At 39.6% G+C, this 12,438-nt stretch overlaps 1 pseudogene; it reads right to left on the bottom strand.

Moving 5' to 3' along the window:
* Positions 1-7,257: 7,257 nt before the first annotated feature.
* Positions 7,258-10,418, bottom strand: LOC138975072 (adenylosuccinate lyase pseudogene; annotated as a pseudogene).
* Positions 10,419-12,438: the final 2,020 nt, after the last annotated feature.

Genomic DNA, 12,438 nt, shown 5'->3' on the forward strand with positions numbered 1-12,438 from the left:
TACCAACCCAACCAACCAACCCATTGAATCGGTCTCGAATAGCAATATCAGCTGAAGAGACGATCACAAGTATTACAAACCAAACAATCTGGCATTCTGTACAAACTTAGTGGCTAACCACAGATGGTTTGTATTACTAATAATCCCGTAAACCTCGTTTTGTGTTTGTTTGTGTGTACTTTGTTGGTTTTTGACTCACATGCGAAGCAAAAGTGAGTCTATGTACTCACCCGAGTCGTCCGTCCGTCCGTCCGTCCGGAAAACTTTAACGTTGGATATTTCTTGGACACTATTCAGTCTATCAGTACCAAATTTGGCAAGATGGTGTATGATGACAAGGCCCCAAAAAACATACATAGCATCTTGACCTTGCTTCAAGGTCAAGGTCGCAGGGGCCATAAATGTTGTCTAAAAAACAGCTATTGTTCCCATTTTTCCCATTTTCTCTGAAGCTTTTGAGATTGAATACCTCACCTATATATGATATATAGGGCAAAGTAAGCCCCATCTTTTGATACCACTTTGGTTTACCTTGCTTCAAGGTCAAGGTCACAGGAGCTCTTCAAAGTTGGATTGTATACATATTTTGAAGTGACCTTGACCCTGAACTATGGAAGATAACTGTTTCAAACTTAAAAATTATGTGGGGCACATGTTATGCTTTCATCAAAATAAGGTAGTGAACCACTAAAAGTGACCATATCTCATGGTAGAAAGAGCCAATAAGCACCATTGTACTAATCCTATGTCTTGAATTAACAGCTTTGTGTTGGATGACATGTATTTTGGTAGGAAAAATGTGTAAAGCAGTTCTTAGTGTATGATGTCATTGCTAGGTTTAGTTATTTGACCTTAGGTCAGGGTCATGTAAAGGTCGAGGTCAAGCATGTGAGTCGTATGGGCTTTGCCCTTCTTGTGGTGTTTTTGTTAAAGGTCCTTGATTCCTGTAAACCGTTTTTTTGTTGGTTTTATTTCTTGTTGCTGTTTAAGGTCCCTGGCGTGGCATTGAATCCCGTAAACCTCGTTTTGTGTTTGTATGTGTGTACTTTGTTGGTTTTGTTGTGTTTGTTAAAGGTCCTTGATTCCTGTAAACCGTTTTTTTGTTTTATTTCTTGTTGCTGTTTAAGGTCCCTGGCGTGGCGTTGAATCCCGTAAACCTCGTTTTGTGTTTGTATGTGTGTACTTTGTTGGTTTTGTTGTGTTTGTTAAAGGTCCTTGATTCCTGTAAACCGTTTTTTTGTTTTATTTCTTGTTGCTGTTTAAGGTCCCTGGCGTGGCGTTGAATCCCGTAAACCTCGTTTTGTGTTTGTAGATTTTGTTGTTGTTTGTGTTGTGTTTGTTAAAAGTCCCTGAACCCTGTAAACCGCTTTTTTGTTCGTTTATTGTTGCTGTTTAAGGTCCCTGGCGTGGCGTTGAATCCCGTAAACTTCGTTTTGTGTTTGTATCACAGTGTGCGTTGTGTTGTTTGTGGTGTTGTTGTTAAAGGTCCCTGGTTCCTGTAAACCATTTTTGTTTTATTTCTTGTTGCTGTTTAAGGTCCCTGGCGCGGCGTTGAATCCCCTAAACCTCGTTTTGTGTTTGTATGTGTGTAATTTGTTGGTTTTGTTGTGTTTGTTAAAGGTCCGTGATTCCTGTAAACCAATTTTTGTTTTTCTTCTTGGGTCCCATCTCAAAATTGAATCCCCTAAACCTCGTTTTTTGTGTGATTGTTTTTTTTGTTTGTCTTTTTTGTTGTTCCGATTGTTTTGTTTTTGTTTGTATTTGTTGTCCCTAAACCCTGTAAGTCATCTTTGTGTTTGATTTTTTTGGTTTTTAGGTCTCTTGTATGTCATCTTTCAGACAGTTTTTTTAAGATAGCTATATGTGTGTGTAGGGGGAGGGGGGGTAGGCAGTGTTGCATTAGAACTTATTGTAATAGGTTACAGGACCGTTTTAGATACATTATGGTAATGGGCTTTTTTTTAAAAACTTTTTTTTTTAAGTACATTGTTAAAATGCGTAAAGAAAGCAGTAAGGACTGAACAGTACTTGTGGGTTCTCTCAAAACTTTAGTACTCTGTTAAAAAGCAAACAGCCGAGGGCTGAGCAGTACTTGTGGGTTCTCTCAAAACTTTAGTATTCTGTTGAAAAGCAAACAGCTGAGGGCTGAAATAAGCAAACAGCCATGGGCTGAACATGCAGTACTTATGGGTTTTCTGAAAACTTTATTACAGTTTAAAACCACAAAGCAAACCTCCTATGACCAAACAAAGCAAACAGCCATGGGTTGAACAGTACTCATGGGTTTTCTGAACACTTTATTACAGTTTAAAACCACAAAGCAAACCTCCTATGACCAAAAAAAGCAAACAGCCATGGGTTGAACAGTACTGGTGGGTTTTCTGAACACTTTATTACAGTTTAAAACCACAAAGCAAACCGCCAAGGGCTGAACGGTACCCATGTGTTCTCTCAATACTTTAGTACACTGTTGAAAACCACAAAGCAAATAGCATGGGCCAAACAGTACTTGCGAATTGGATTCTTTCAAAACAAAACACTAGCATAGTACACTTGAATATTACAGGTGGAATCCTTGATATTATTGAACTTATTTGAAAGAGATGATACATAATGATCTGAAATGCTTAAAATGGCCTCATAATCACCAAAAAGTAATACAGTCGTAATTGTCATGGTCTATGCTACAATCATCAATGTCATAACTTATGTGGAAGGGAAAAATATAAAGCAACAACTATTGATGCCACACATGATGAGTCACCCCCTGCGGGTTAGGGGGAGTCCCATATTGGTTGGGACGAGAAAGAATTTACCCGTTGCTACCCAGCATGTCGTAAGAGGCGACTAATGGTTCTGTTTCTCCTTTTACCCTTGTTGAGTGTTTCTTGTATAGAACATAGTCAAAGTTTGTAAAGATTTTAGTCAAGCAGTATGTAAGAAATGTTTAGTCCTTTGTACTGGAAACTTGCATTCTCCCAGTAAGGTCATGTATTGTACTACGTTGCAAGCCCCTGAAGCAAATTTTTGATTAGTGCTTTTGTGAACAAGAAACAATTGACAAGTGGCTCTATCCCATCTCCCCCCTTTCCCCATCGCGATATAACCTTGAATGGTTGAAAACGACGTTAAACACCAAATAAAGAAAGAAAGTAACTCAATAACTTTATCTGTGTAAGGTCACACACATACAGGGTTAGATGACATCAAGTCAGCTTGATAGTTTGCATTATTCAAGTTCAGATTGGGGTAGAGTTCCGGTCAATAATAGGGACAATCATTGTCTCCTTTGATTGTTCACAGAGTTTTCATGTACTGATGTATGCATGGTCACTTTCAAAGCTAATCATAGAAATTTAACTTGGCTGTAGGGGAGATAATTTTGATAAAATATGTGTTGTGCTAAAGATGAATTCCCACAAAGAAGAGTGCTATAATAAATCTGTTTTGTGCATTTTATTGTTACTTGTTCTGGTTAACAGGGTTATAAAAAATTGCATTAAAACTGTTTCTGCATTGGGACATTTACCAAAAATCAACAGCTTGGTTACTCACTGTGCAAGATGGACACCTTATTTAAAATTATTATTTAATTGGGACTTTTATATGTTAGTGGATATTTTAAAATGTTCTTACATAAGTTTGACTATTAATGCTCTGCCAAAAAATGAAAATAAAATTTAAAACATGTGATGAACCTTTACTTTCCTACCAAATGTGACAGATTGACTGCAGCGAGTGGTCTGATCGTGCACACACACATTCAATTCACACAAAACAATTGATTCAGCAAAAATTGGGGCCACATTTACATCCAGTGTAATTTTTAAGGCTATGGTAATTTTTCAAGAAAGTACTGCAGTATACTATAGTAAACTGTAGTAAAAGTACTATAGTACAAAATCTACAGCAACAAAAGTACCACACTGTACTATAGTAAACTATAGTAAAAGTACTATAGTACAAATGTACCACGCCAAAAGTACCACGCTGTACTATAGTAAACTATAGTACAAGTACTATAGTACAAATGTACTACTACGGAAATACCACGCTGTACTACACTTTACTCTAGTAAACTAGAGTACGTGTACTCTAGTAAACTATAGTTTACTATAGTATACTATAGTATACTATAGTACATTTTGGCAAAAAAGTGCTCAAAATACTATAGTACATTTAACTGTACTATAGTTTACTATAGTATACTATAGTACATTTACCACAATGTACTATAGTACACACTAATGTATTGTACTATAGTACTTTTGTACTATAGTTTACTATAGTACTAGTACTATGGTACACCATAGTACAATTCAATGTACCATAGTACTTGTACTATAGTAAACTATAGTATACCATAGTACAATTCAATGTACCATAGTACTTGTACTATAGTAAACTATAGTATACCATAGTACTTTTACTATAGTATACTATAGTACATAGTGTGGTACTTTTTTACTTGGGATATCAGCTGGAACAAGGTTGTTGGACCCACTCAGCGCATTACATTCCTAGGTATAGAGATAGACACACGTAATTGCACTCTGTCATTGGGAGAGCAAAAGTTGGCAAAGGTTCATCAGCAGCTCGATGAATTTTCAAAGAAGAGACGTGCAAGTAAGCAGCAATTGCAGCGCTTGGCTGGACTCTTAAACTGGGCTTGCCAGGGAATCCGCGGAGGAAAATTTTTCTTGCGGCGCATCCTGGACGCTATAAAGCCCCTGCGGCAGCAGAATCACAAAACAAAACTCAGCAGCGAGTTTCATAAAGATGTGCAGTGGTGGTTGGCTTACCTGTGCACATTTAATGGTGTAATTTATTACAACAGAGGCGAAACTCATCATGTGCATGTCGATGCGTGTGGAAAAGCGTGTGGGGTGTTTTGCAGAGGGGACTGGCAATACTCTGTGTTTCACGTGGACACACCGGCCGCCAGCGAGCTTCACATCAACTATAAAGAGCTATGCGCCGCAATACAAGGCATTGAAAGATGGGCGCAGACTTGGACAAACAGCGTTGTGATAGTGCACACAGACAACAGTGTAACCAAAGCAATCATTAACAAAGGGAGAAGTAGAAACCCATACATGAACTGTTTATTGAGGAAACTGTTCTGGCTCAGTACGAAGCATAACTTTTCAGTCAGAGCCATACATGTACCGGGTTTGGTGAACACTCTTCCAGACACTATTTCCAGGCTTCATGAGGCAGGAAACTGGGAGAAATTGTGTGTGTTGCTAAGAAACTGGTCGCATAGGGCTGAATGTGTCAGTTCCGACTTAAGCAAACATATGTCAAAAGATTCATTTGTGTTTCTTGTGCAGGAGAGGCAAAGACGTTTGAAGAAGAACTAAACGGGGAACTCGCCGGGTTTAGAAGCAGTACTTTTGCTGACAATACTGTGAAGACAATTAAAACTCACTTAAAACCCTATATGGATTTTTGCAATAGGATGAGCATCCCCCCTGTGCCGGTGACTAAGAGAACTGTAGCTCTCTATGCCACGTATTTAACCCGAAGGCTCAAGCCTTCCTCTGTGAAACAGCATATTAACACTATTCGAATAATGCACCTTACTTACCTAGACCAGATCCCTCAACTCACCTTAGATTTTTACAGAGTAACTTTTTGTAGGGCCTTGCCCAAGTAAACTCCCGTCCACGTTCTTTTGGGTTGGTAGGAGCTCAAAGTTCGCCCCTTTCTATTGGGTGCTAGTTTTAAATTTGTTAAACCCCAAGTGTTCTTAAATAATATGTGATTTTTGTCCCTATGAAATTAAAAAACTTGCCTTCGGTTTTTGACACCCAAAAGGAACTTCTTGTCACATGAATTTTATGGTTGTGGTTGTGATGGTGTGTGTGTGTGTGTGAGTGTGTGCGTGTGTGTGTGTGGGTGTGAGTTAATGTGTTGTATCCTTCTATGAGTGCGTGTGTGTGAGCGTGCTTGGTTGCGTAAAAGTACTAGTTTAAGTGTTATTTAGTATAAATATAATTTAAACTCTCTTTTTACTGTGCCTGTGACTGGTGGGTACCACCAGTCACAACCCCTCGGTCTGCATGCTTTTATGGTGCATTTGTGTCTTAAATTGTGAGCTGATGTCAGGTATGTTTGACTGACCAGCAGTGGGCCGCTCACTTGGCTTTTTACCTGCGCCCGCGTCGCAGCAGCGCTCTTCACTTGCTCTTACCGCCTCTGCCCCATCCACCTCCCTTGTTTGTTATAGCTGGCTGCGCTTTTTCATAAATTTGTACCGAAGGATTATGTATACGTTCTGTGAAATATTATGTGTACCTTATATGGAAAACGTATTGTTGTTATTGTGTAATAGGGGTGCTAGTTTTAAATTTGTTAAACCCCAAGTGTTCTTAAATAATATGTGATTTTTGTCCCTATGAAATTAAAAAACTTGCCTTCGGTTTTTGACACCCAAAAGGAACTTCTTGTCACATGAATTTTATGGTTGTGGTTGTGATGGTGTGTGTGTGTGTGTGTGTGTGTGTGTGTGTGTGTGCGTGTGTGTGTGTGGGTGTGAGTTAATGTGTTGTATCCTTCTATGAGTGCGTGTGTGTGAGCGTGCTTGGTTGCGTAAAAGTACTAGTTTAATTTGATAATAATTTTTATATATTTAATTTTCAGAGCTTGTTTTTAATCCGAATATAACATATTTATATGTTTTTGGAATCAGCAAATGATGGAGAATAAGATAAACGTAAATTTGGATCGTTTTATAAATTTTTATGTTTTTACAATTTTCAGATTTTTAATGACCAAAGTCATCAATTAATTTTTAAGCCACCAAGCTGAAATGCAATACCGAAGTCCGGGCTTCGTCGAAGATTACTTGACCAAAATTTCAACCAATTTGGTTGAAAAATGAGGGCGTGACAGTGCCGCCTCAACTTTCACGAAAAGCCGGATATGACGTCATCAAAGACATTTATCAAAAAAATGAAAAAAACTTTCGGGGATTTCATACCCAGGAACTCTCATGTCAAATTTCATAAAGATCGGTCCAGTAGTTTAGTCTGAATCGCTCTACACACACACACAGACACACACACACACACACGCACACACACACACACACACACACACACACGCACATACACCACGACCCTCGTTTCGATTCCCCCTCGATGTTAAAATATTTAGTCAAAACTTGACTAAATATAAAAACAGAATGGCCACTCTGTAATACAGAAATACTGCAATAGGTCATGGCTTTTGTTGGTAAACAAATCGATCATGGATGCCTAAACTTTCAATTTATTCATGATTTTACACATATCCACAACAGAAATTATGACAATTTTTTTACATATATTTCAACTTGATCAACTGTTTAAAATTACTCGGCCTACACAATTCTCTTCAAAGTTGAAAACGATATTCATGAAAAATGCATTCAATAATAACTTAGGTTAACTGGGTTGAAAGGTTTAAATGCAGCAAGTTTAAATGCAGCAAGTTTAAATGCAGCAAGTACATACATAAAGAATGGTTAACAAAACGGATGACAAAAGAAAACAAAAATACCTGCCATGCATCGGCAAAGGGCTGAAATGTAAAAGCTATGGCATAAAGCTGCCTTCAGCTTAAAAAAAACACGCTATCTTCACGAACTCCAACAAACAAGCTAAAGCTGTCTCCAGTACTGCTCATGATAAATAAGAAACACTTTCTCAAAAGTAGTCGAGATCAACTTGAAAATTCACAATCGGGTTAATATTTCTAAGCTTTAGCATCCGCATTGCAATTTACACAATCTCTAAACATCAGGATTTCACTCCACCGACATGATGACTGTTGCTGTGCACAGACTCTGGACAGGGCACGCTGTGGATGAATGTGGGGTTTGTGTTCACAGTGTTAGGTGGGAGCAACCCTCAAGGTCGCTGGTGTATGGCTGTAAGGCAGGTTCCACTTCTTCTTGCAGGAAGCGATCCACCTGTGCTGGAGCACGTCCAACAAAAGTAGCGGGGTCCATCAGGAGCTCTAACTTGGCGTGAACAGGGGCAAAGTACGCGCTCTGTTTGATACGCTCCACCAGGTCATTATCTTCTCCTTCCTGCTTCACGCGGTTCCCTGCCTGCTGCGACAGCACTCGGATCTGCTCGTGACATTCCTGCCTGTCTCCTCCCGACTTGACCATGGCCATGATGATGTTTTCTGTGGCCATGAAGGGCAGCTCCTGTCGGATGCGTCGCTCTATCACCTTGGGATAGACAACCAGACCCTCAAAGACATTCTGCATGGTTCCCAGCAAGGCATCAGCTGTCAGGAAGGCTTCAGCAATAGCAATGCGTCTGTTAGCACTGTCGTCCAGTGTACGCTCCATCCATTGGTTGGCGGCCGTGTTGAGTGGGTCGTGGACCAGCGTCATCAGGTGTCTGGCCAGAGAGCAGCAGCGCTCTGACCGCATTGGGTTCCTCTTGTAGGGCATGGCACTGGACCCAATCTGATCTTTCTCAAAGGGCTCCTCCAGTTCTTTGAAGTTGGCCAGCAACCTGATATCTGTACAAATCTTGTGGACCGTGGCACCAAGACTGGCAAGAGTATTGACACAATCCACGTCTACTTTGCGACTGTAAGTCTGACCGCAGATCAAGAAATGGCTTTTAAAACCAGCCAGTTCTGTGACAAGACAATCCAATTCCTCCACCTTCTTCTCATTGCCATCAAAGAGAGCCAGAAAGGAGGCCTGGGTGCCAGTGGTGCCCTTGACCCCACGAAAGCGAAGGTCAGCCCTGGCTCGCTGCAGGTTACGCAGATCCATGAGAAGATCCTGTGTCCAAATGCATGCACGCTTGCCCACTGTCGACAGCTGTGCTGGTTGAAGGTGAGTATAGGACAGGCAGGCCAGTGCTTTGTGTTGCTTTGCAAACGAAGACAGGCGATGGATACACCTAGCAAGCTTTGGTAACATAATATCAAAAGCATCCTTCATGACAATCAGGTCAGTGTTGTCGCCAACGTAACAGGAAGTGGCACCCAGGTGAATAATGGGAGCAGCATGGGGACAAATGTGAGCGAAAGTGTGAACATGAGCCATGACGTCATGACGAACGCGTTTCTCCTCCAGCTCGGCATGGGCAAAGTCAATGTTGCCAATGTTTGCCTTCATCTCTTTAATCTGCTCTTCTGAGATTGAAAGGCCAAGCTTCTTCTCTGCCATTGCAAGCCATGTCCACAGTTGTCGCCACGTTGAGAATTTCTTCACGTCTCCAAAGTTCTTTGTCATAGCTGAGCTGGCATAGCGTGCAACCAGCGGAGTGCTGTAATTGACGTGCTCCAAGTATTCTTCGTTCGCCTCGATCACGCTTTCGTAGGGCGCAGCCATCTTTGCTTTTGAGCGAATGCATGCTTTTGCCGGTGTCCGGCCTATACTTATAGCCCCGGCGCGGACTGCACAGAAAGCACCGTCCGGCGGTGATGAAAATCGGACTGAATACGGCCAGAAACACGGAATTTGTGTTTCTTACACATGCTTTACCCTACGTTATTTAAACAAATACATAACCAATCCTAACAAACAATACATCAAATTAAAGCTACGACCTTTAGCTTTCCATTGCAATAGATCACATTTCGTAAAAACTTATATGTATTTAGTAGGATGCAAAAACAATGGTCCTAGTGAAGGCACTGAACCAACTTCAGTGCAGAAAATTACAAAACTCTCTAAACTGGAATAATGGACAAATTCATAAATCATACAGATAAAAAGAAGAACCCTAGACAAACATCATGATATGCGTTACTTGGGGGAAAATTATACATTGACTTAGTACGAAGCGGTAAAGTCCGAAAGTAAATGGAATCGGCTAAATTCCTGCGCGAGTACCTGTCTGCATAAATTAGCAATCTTTGCAGAGGAACCAAGCATCACTCATTACAACCAAATCCTTATAAACAAACTAAAATCATATGCAACATAGGTACGGGATATGTAATAGTGATACAAAAATGACAAAACAATGATTGAAAAGACAAAGATGAGTTTGTGAGAATCAATTTCTCTCGACGATACATGAAAACCGGTCAAGAGCAGAGTGACGCTTTGGTCAGTTCGAAGCATTATCGTAAATAACACAATAATATGCAGCCATCCAGCCTAATCAGTGACTTCTATGCAAACCTAAATATAATTAGGACCGTATCAAAGATAAAAGGGACTTTGAAAGATAGAAGTTAGGTAGATATATAAAGAAAGGTATTTTATTAGAATTTGCGCCGGCAATGGTGCGCGCGCAGCATCGTATCGTCTGCTATGGGATGGGTTATCCCGTTTGTACTGTACACAAGGCTGTTTCGCTATGCGATGATTAGAGTGTCTAGGGTAGCGAAGTGCACTTGGCTACATCTTGCATATGATTTTAGTTTGTTTATAAGGATTTGGTTGTAATGAGTGATGCTTGGTTCCTCTGCAAAGATTGCTAATTTATGCAGACAGGTACTCGCGCAGGAATTTAGCAATCGGCTTTGCAGAGGAACCAAGCATCACTCATTACAACCAAATCCTTATAAACAAACTAAAATCATATGCAACATAGGTACGGGATATGTAATAGTGATACAAAAATGACAAAACAATGATTGAAAAGACAAAGATGAGTTTGTGAGAATCAATTTCTCTCGACGATACATGAAAACCGGTCAAGGTCAGAGTGACGCTTTGGTCAGTTCGAAGCATTATCGTAAATAACACAATAATATGCAGCCATCCAGCCTAATCAGTGACTTCTATGCAAACCTAAATATAATTAGGACCGTATCAAAGATAAAAGGGACTTTGAAAGATAGAAGTTAGGTAGATAAAAAAAGAAAGGTATTTTATTAGAATTTGCGCCGGCAATGGTGCGCGCGCAGCATCGTATCGTCTGCTATGGGATGGGTTATCCCGTTTGTACTGTACACAAGGCTGTTTCGCTATGCGATGATTAGAGTGTCTAGGGTAGCGAAGTGCACTTGGCTACATCTGTTTAATGAGAAAGTGAGTTAAACAATCTTCACTGGTTTGCGAGGGCTTTGATATCTGGTTTATTGGTGTACAAGGATTGAGCCATCACGTACGTCTTGATGAAAGATTGATAAGTGTTTTCATGTGTTTACGAGAAATCAATAAAATGTTCTTCTCATCTGACCTTGTTGCCTGCATGTTTTCTGCTGCCAGTCCTGCTCCAGCCAATCTCCCCTCTTCTTCCAAATCAACTGCTGTACTATTTTTAAATTTTTATTTTTTTTGTAACAGCAATGGTGAATTCACAAGAACTCAGCGCATGTTTTTTTTGACAGTTTGTATTTTGTTTTATTTCTCCTTGTTTGAATAATTAATTGCTTTATTCTCTTTACTACGCAAGTACAATATTGACCGATCAGTGAATATAATTATCATCACTGCTTTGTTGTAATTAGTTTTGTAGGCATAATTATTTTGCGCATTATTTTACTGAGAAATGTGTAGACTGGATTTCACTTTGTGTTAAAATAAGTGTCTATAAAAGTGATTTTGTTTTCTCTTGTTGATTTTGTTATATGGTCTGGTTTGGGTTCTTTGTTATACACACTATTTAGAGCACAGACAATATTTCTTCCCTTTTTTTAACTCTGAATTTTTTTCTTGAATATGAATTTATCCCCCTCCTTCTCCCCATCCTCTCATCTACACCAATAATCTGCATTATTTTCAATTTAATATATCCAGTGTTTTGGGTCATAGCAATTATCTCCCACTGAGGTCTGCTTTGCCTCTGCTCTCTCCCTCCCGGCATTAGTTCCACATCGTGATAGCTTACGTCCCTGCAATGTCAGGCCCCTCCCATTACACACAAATTCTGTTGTCTCTTTGTCTATTGACTTTATCCAAATGTACCTGTCAAGAGAGGACACCTACAATGTTGGGACATTTTGCATGGTTCCAAGGGTGTCCTATCATCCCAGATACCAGTCCATACTCTGTCTCAGCTTTGTGCAATGTTATTCTGGTGACTGCATATACATGAGGAAATGGTCATATATGCTGTACATTTCATATTTTAAGCATGGGTTTGGTTTGCTGGATTTTTTCAGTGGCTCAGTATCTGTCAAAATTTCATCGTGAAATATAATCTGATTTTTCTAGTCCCCGAATCTATGTTTCTGTCTTTCCCCTCTTAAAATCCTGTCTTATAAGTGTACCAAAAATTCTTGCCAAAATGTTCAAGCGTAATTTGTTTTATGTTTTGTGGTGAAGATGGATCGGTGTATCATTGCAAACATTCTTCTGTTTGTAGATCTTAAAATATATCTAATACTTAAGATTTCTTGGACAAAAAATTGTGACTGCATGAAAATTTAGGGGAAGTGAAAGGTGTGTTATTTTGTTTAATGCAAAGAAGTTTGCAAAACTCCTGTGATTCTTATCTTGATCAAAAAACAAACACAAAATTA

The sequence above is a fragment of the Littorina saxatilis genome, linkage group LG1 (assembly GCF_037325665.1).
Source record: "Littorina saxatilis isolate snail1 linkage group LG1, US_GU_Lsax_2.0, whole genome shotgun sequence".
Lineage (NCBI taxonomy): Eukaryota > Metazoa > Mollusca > Gastropoda > Littorinimorpha > Littorinidae > Littorina > Littorina saxatilis.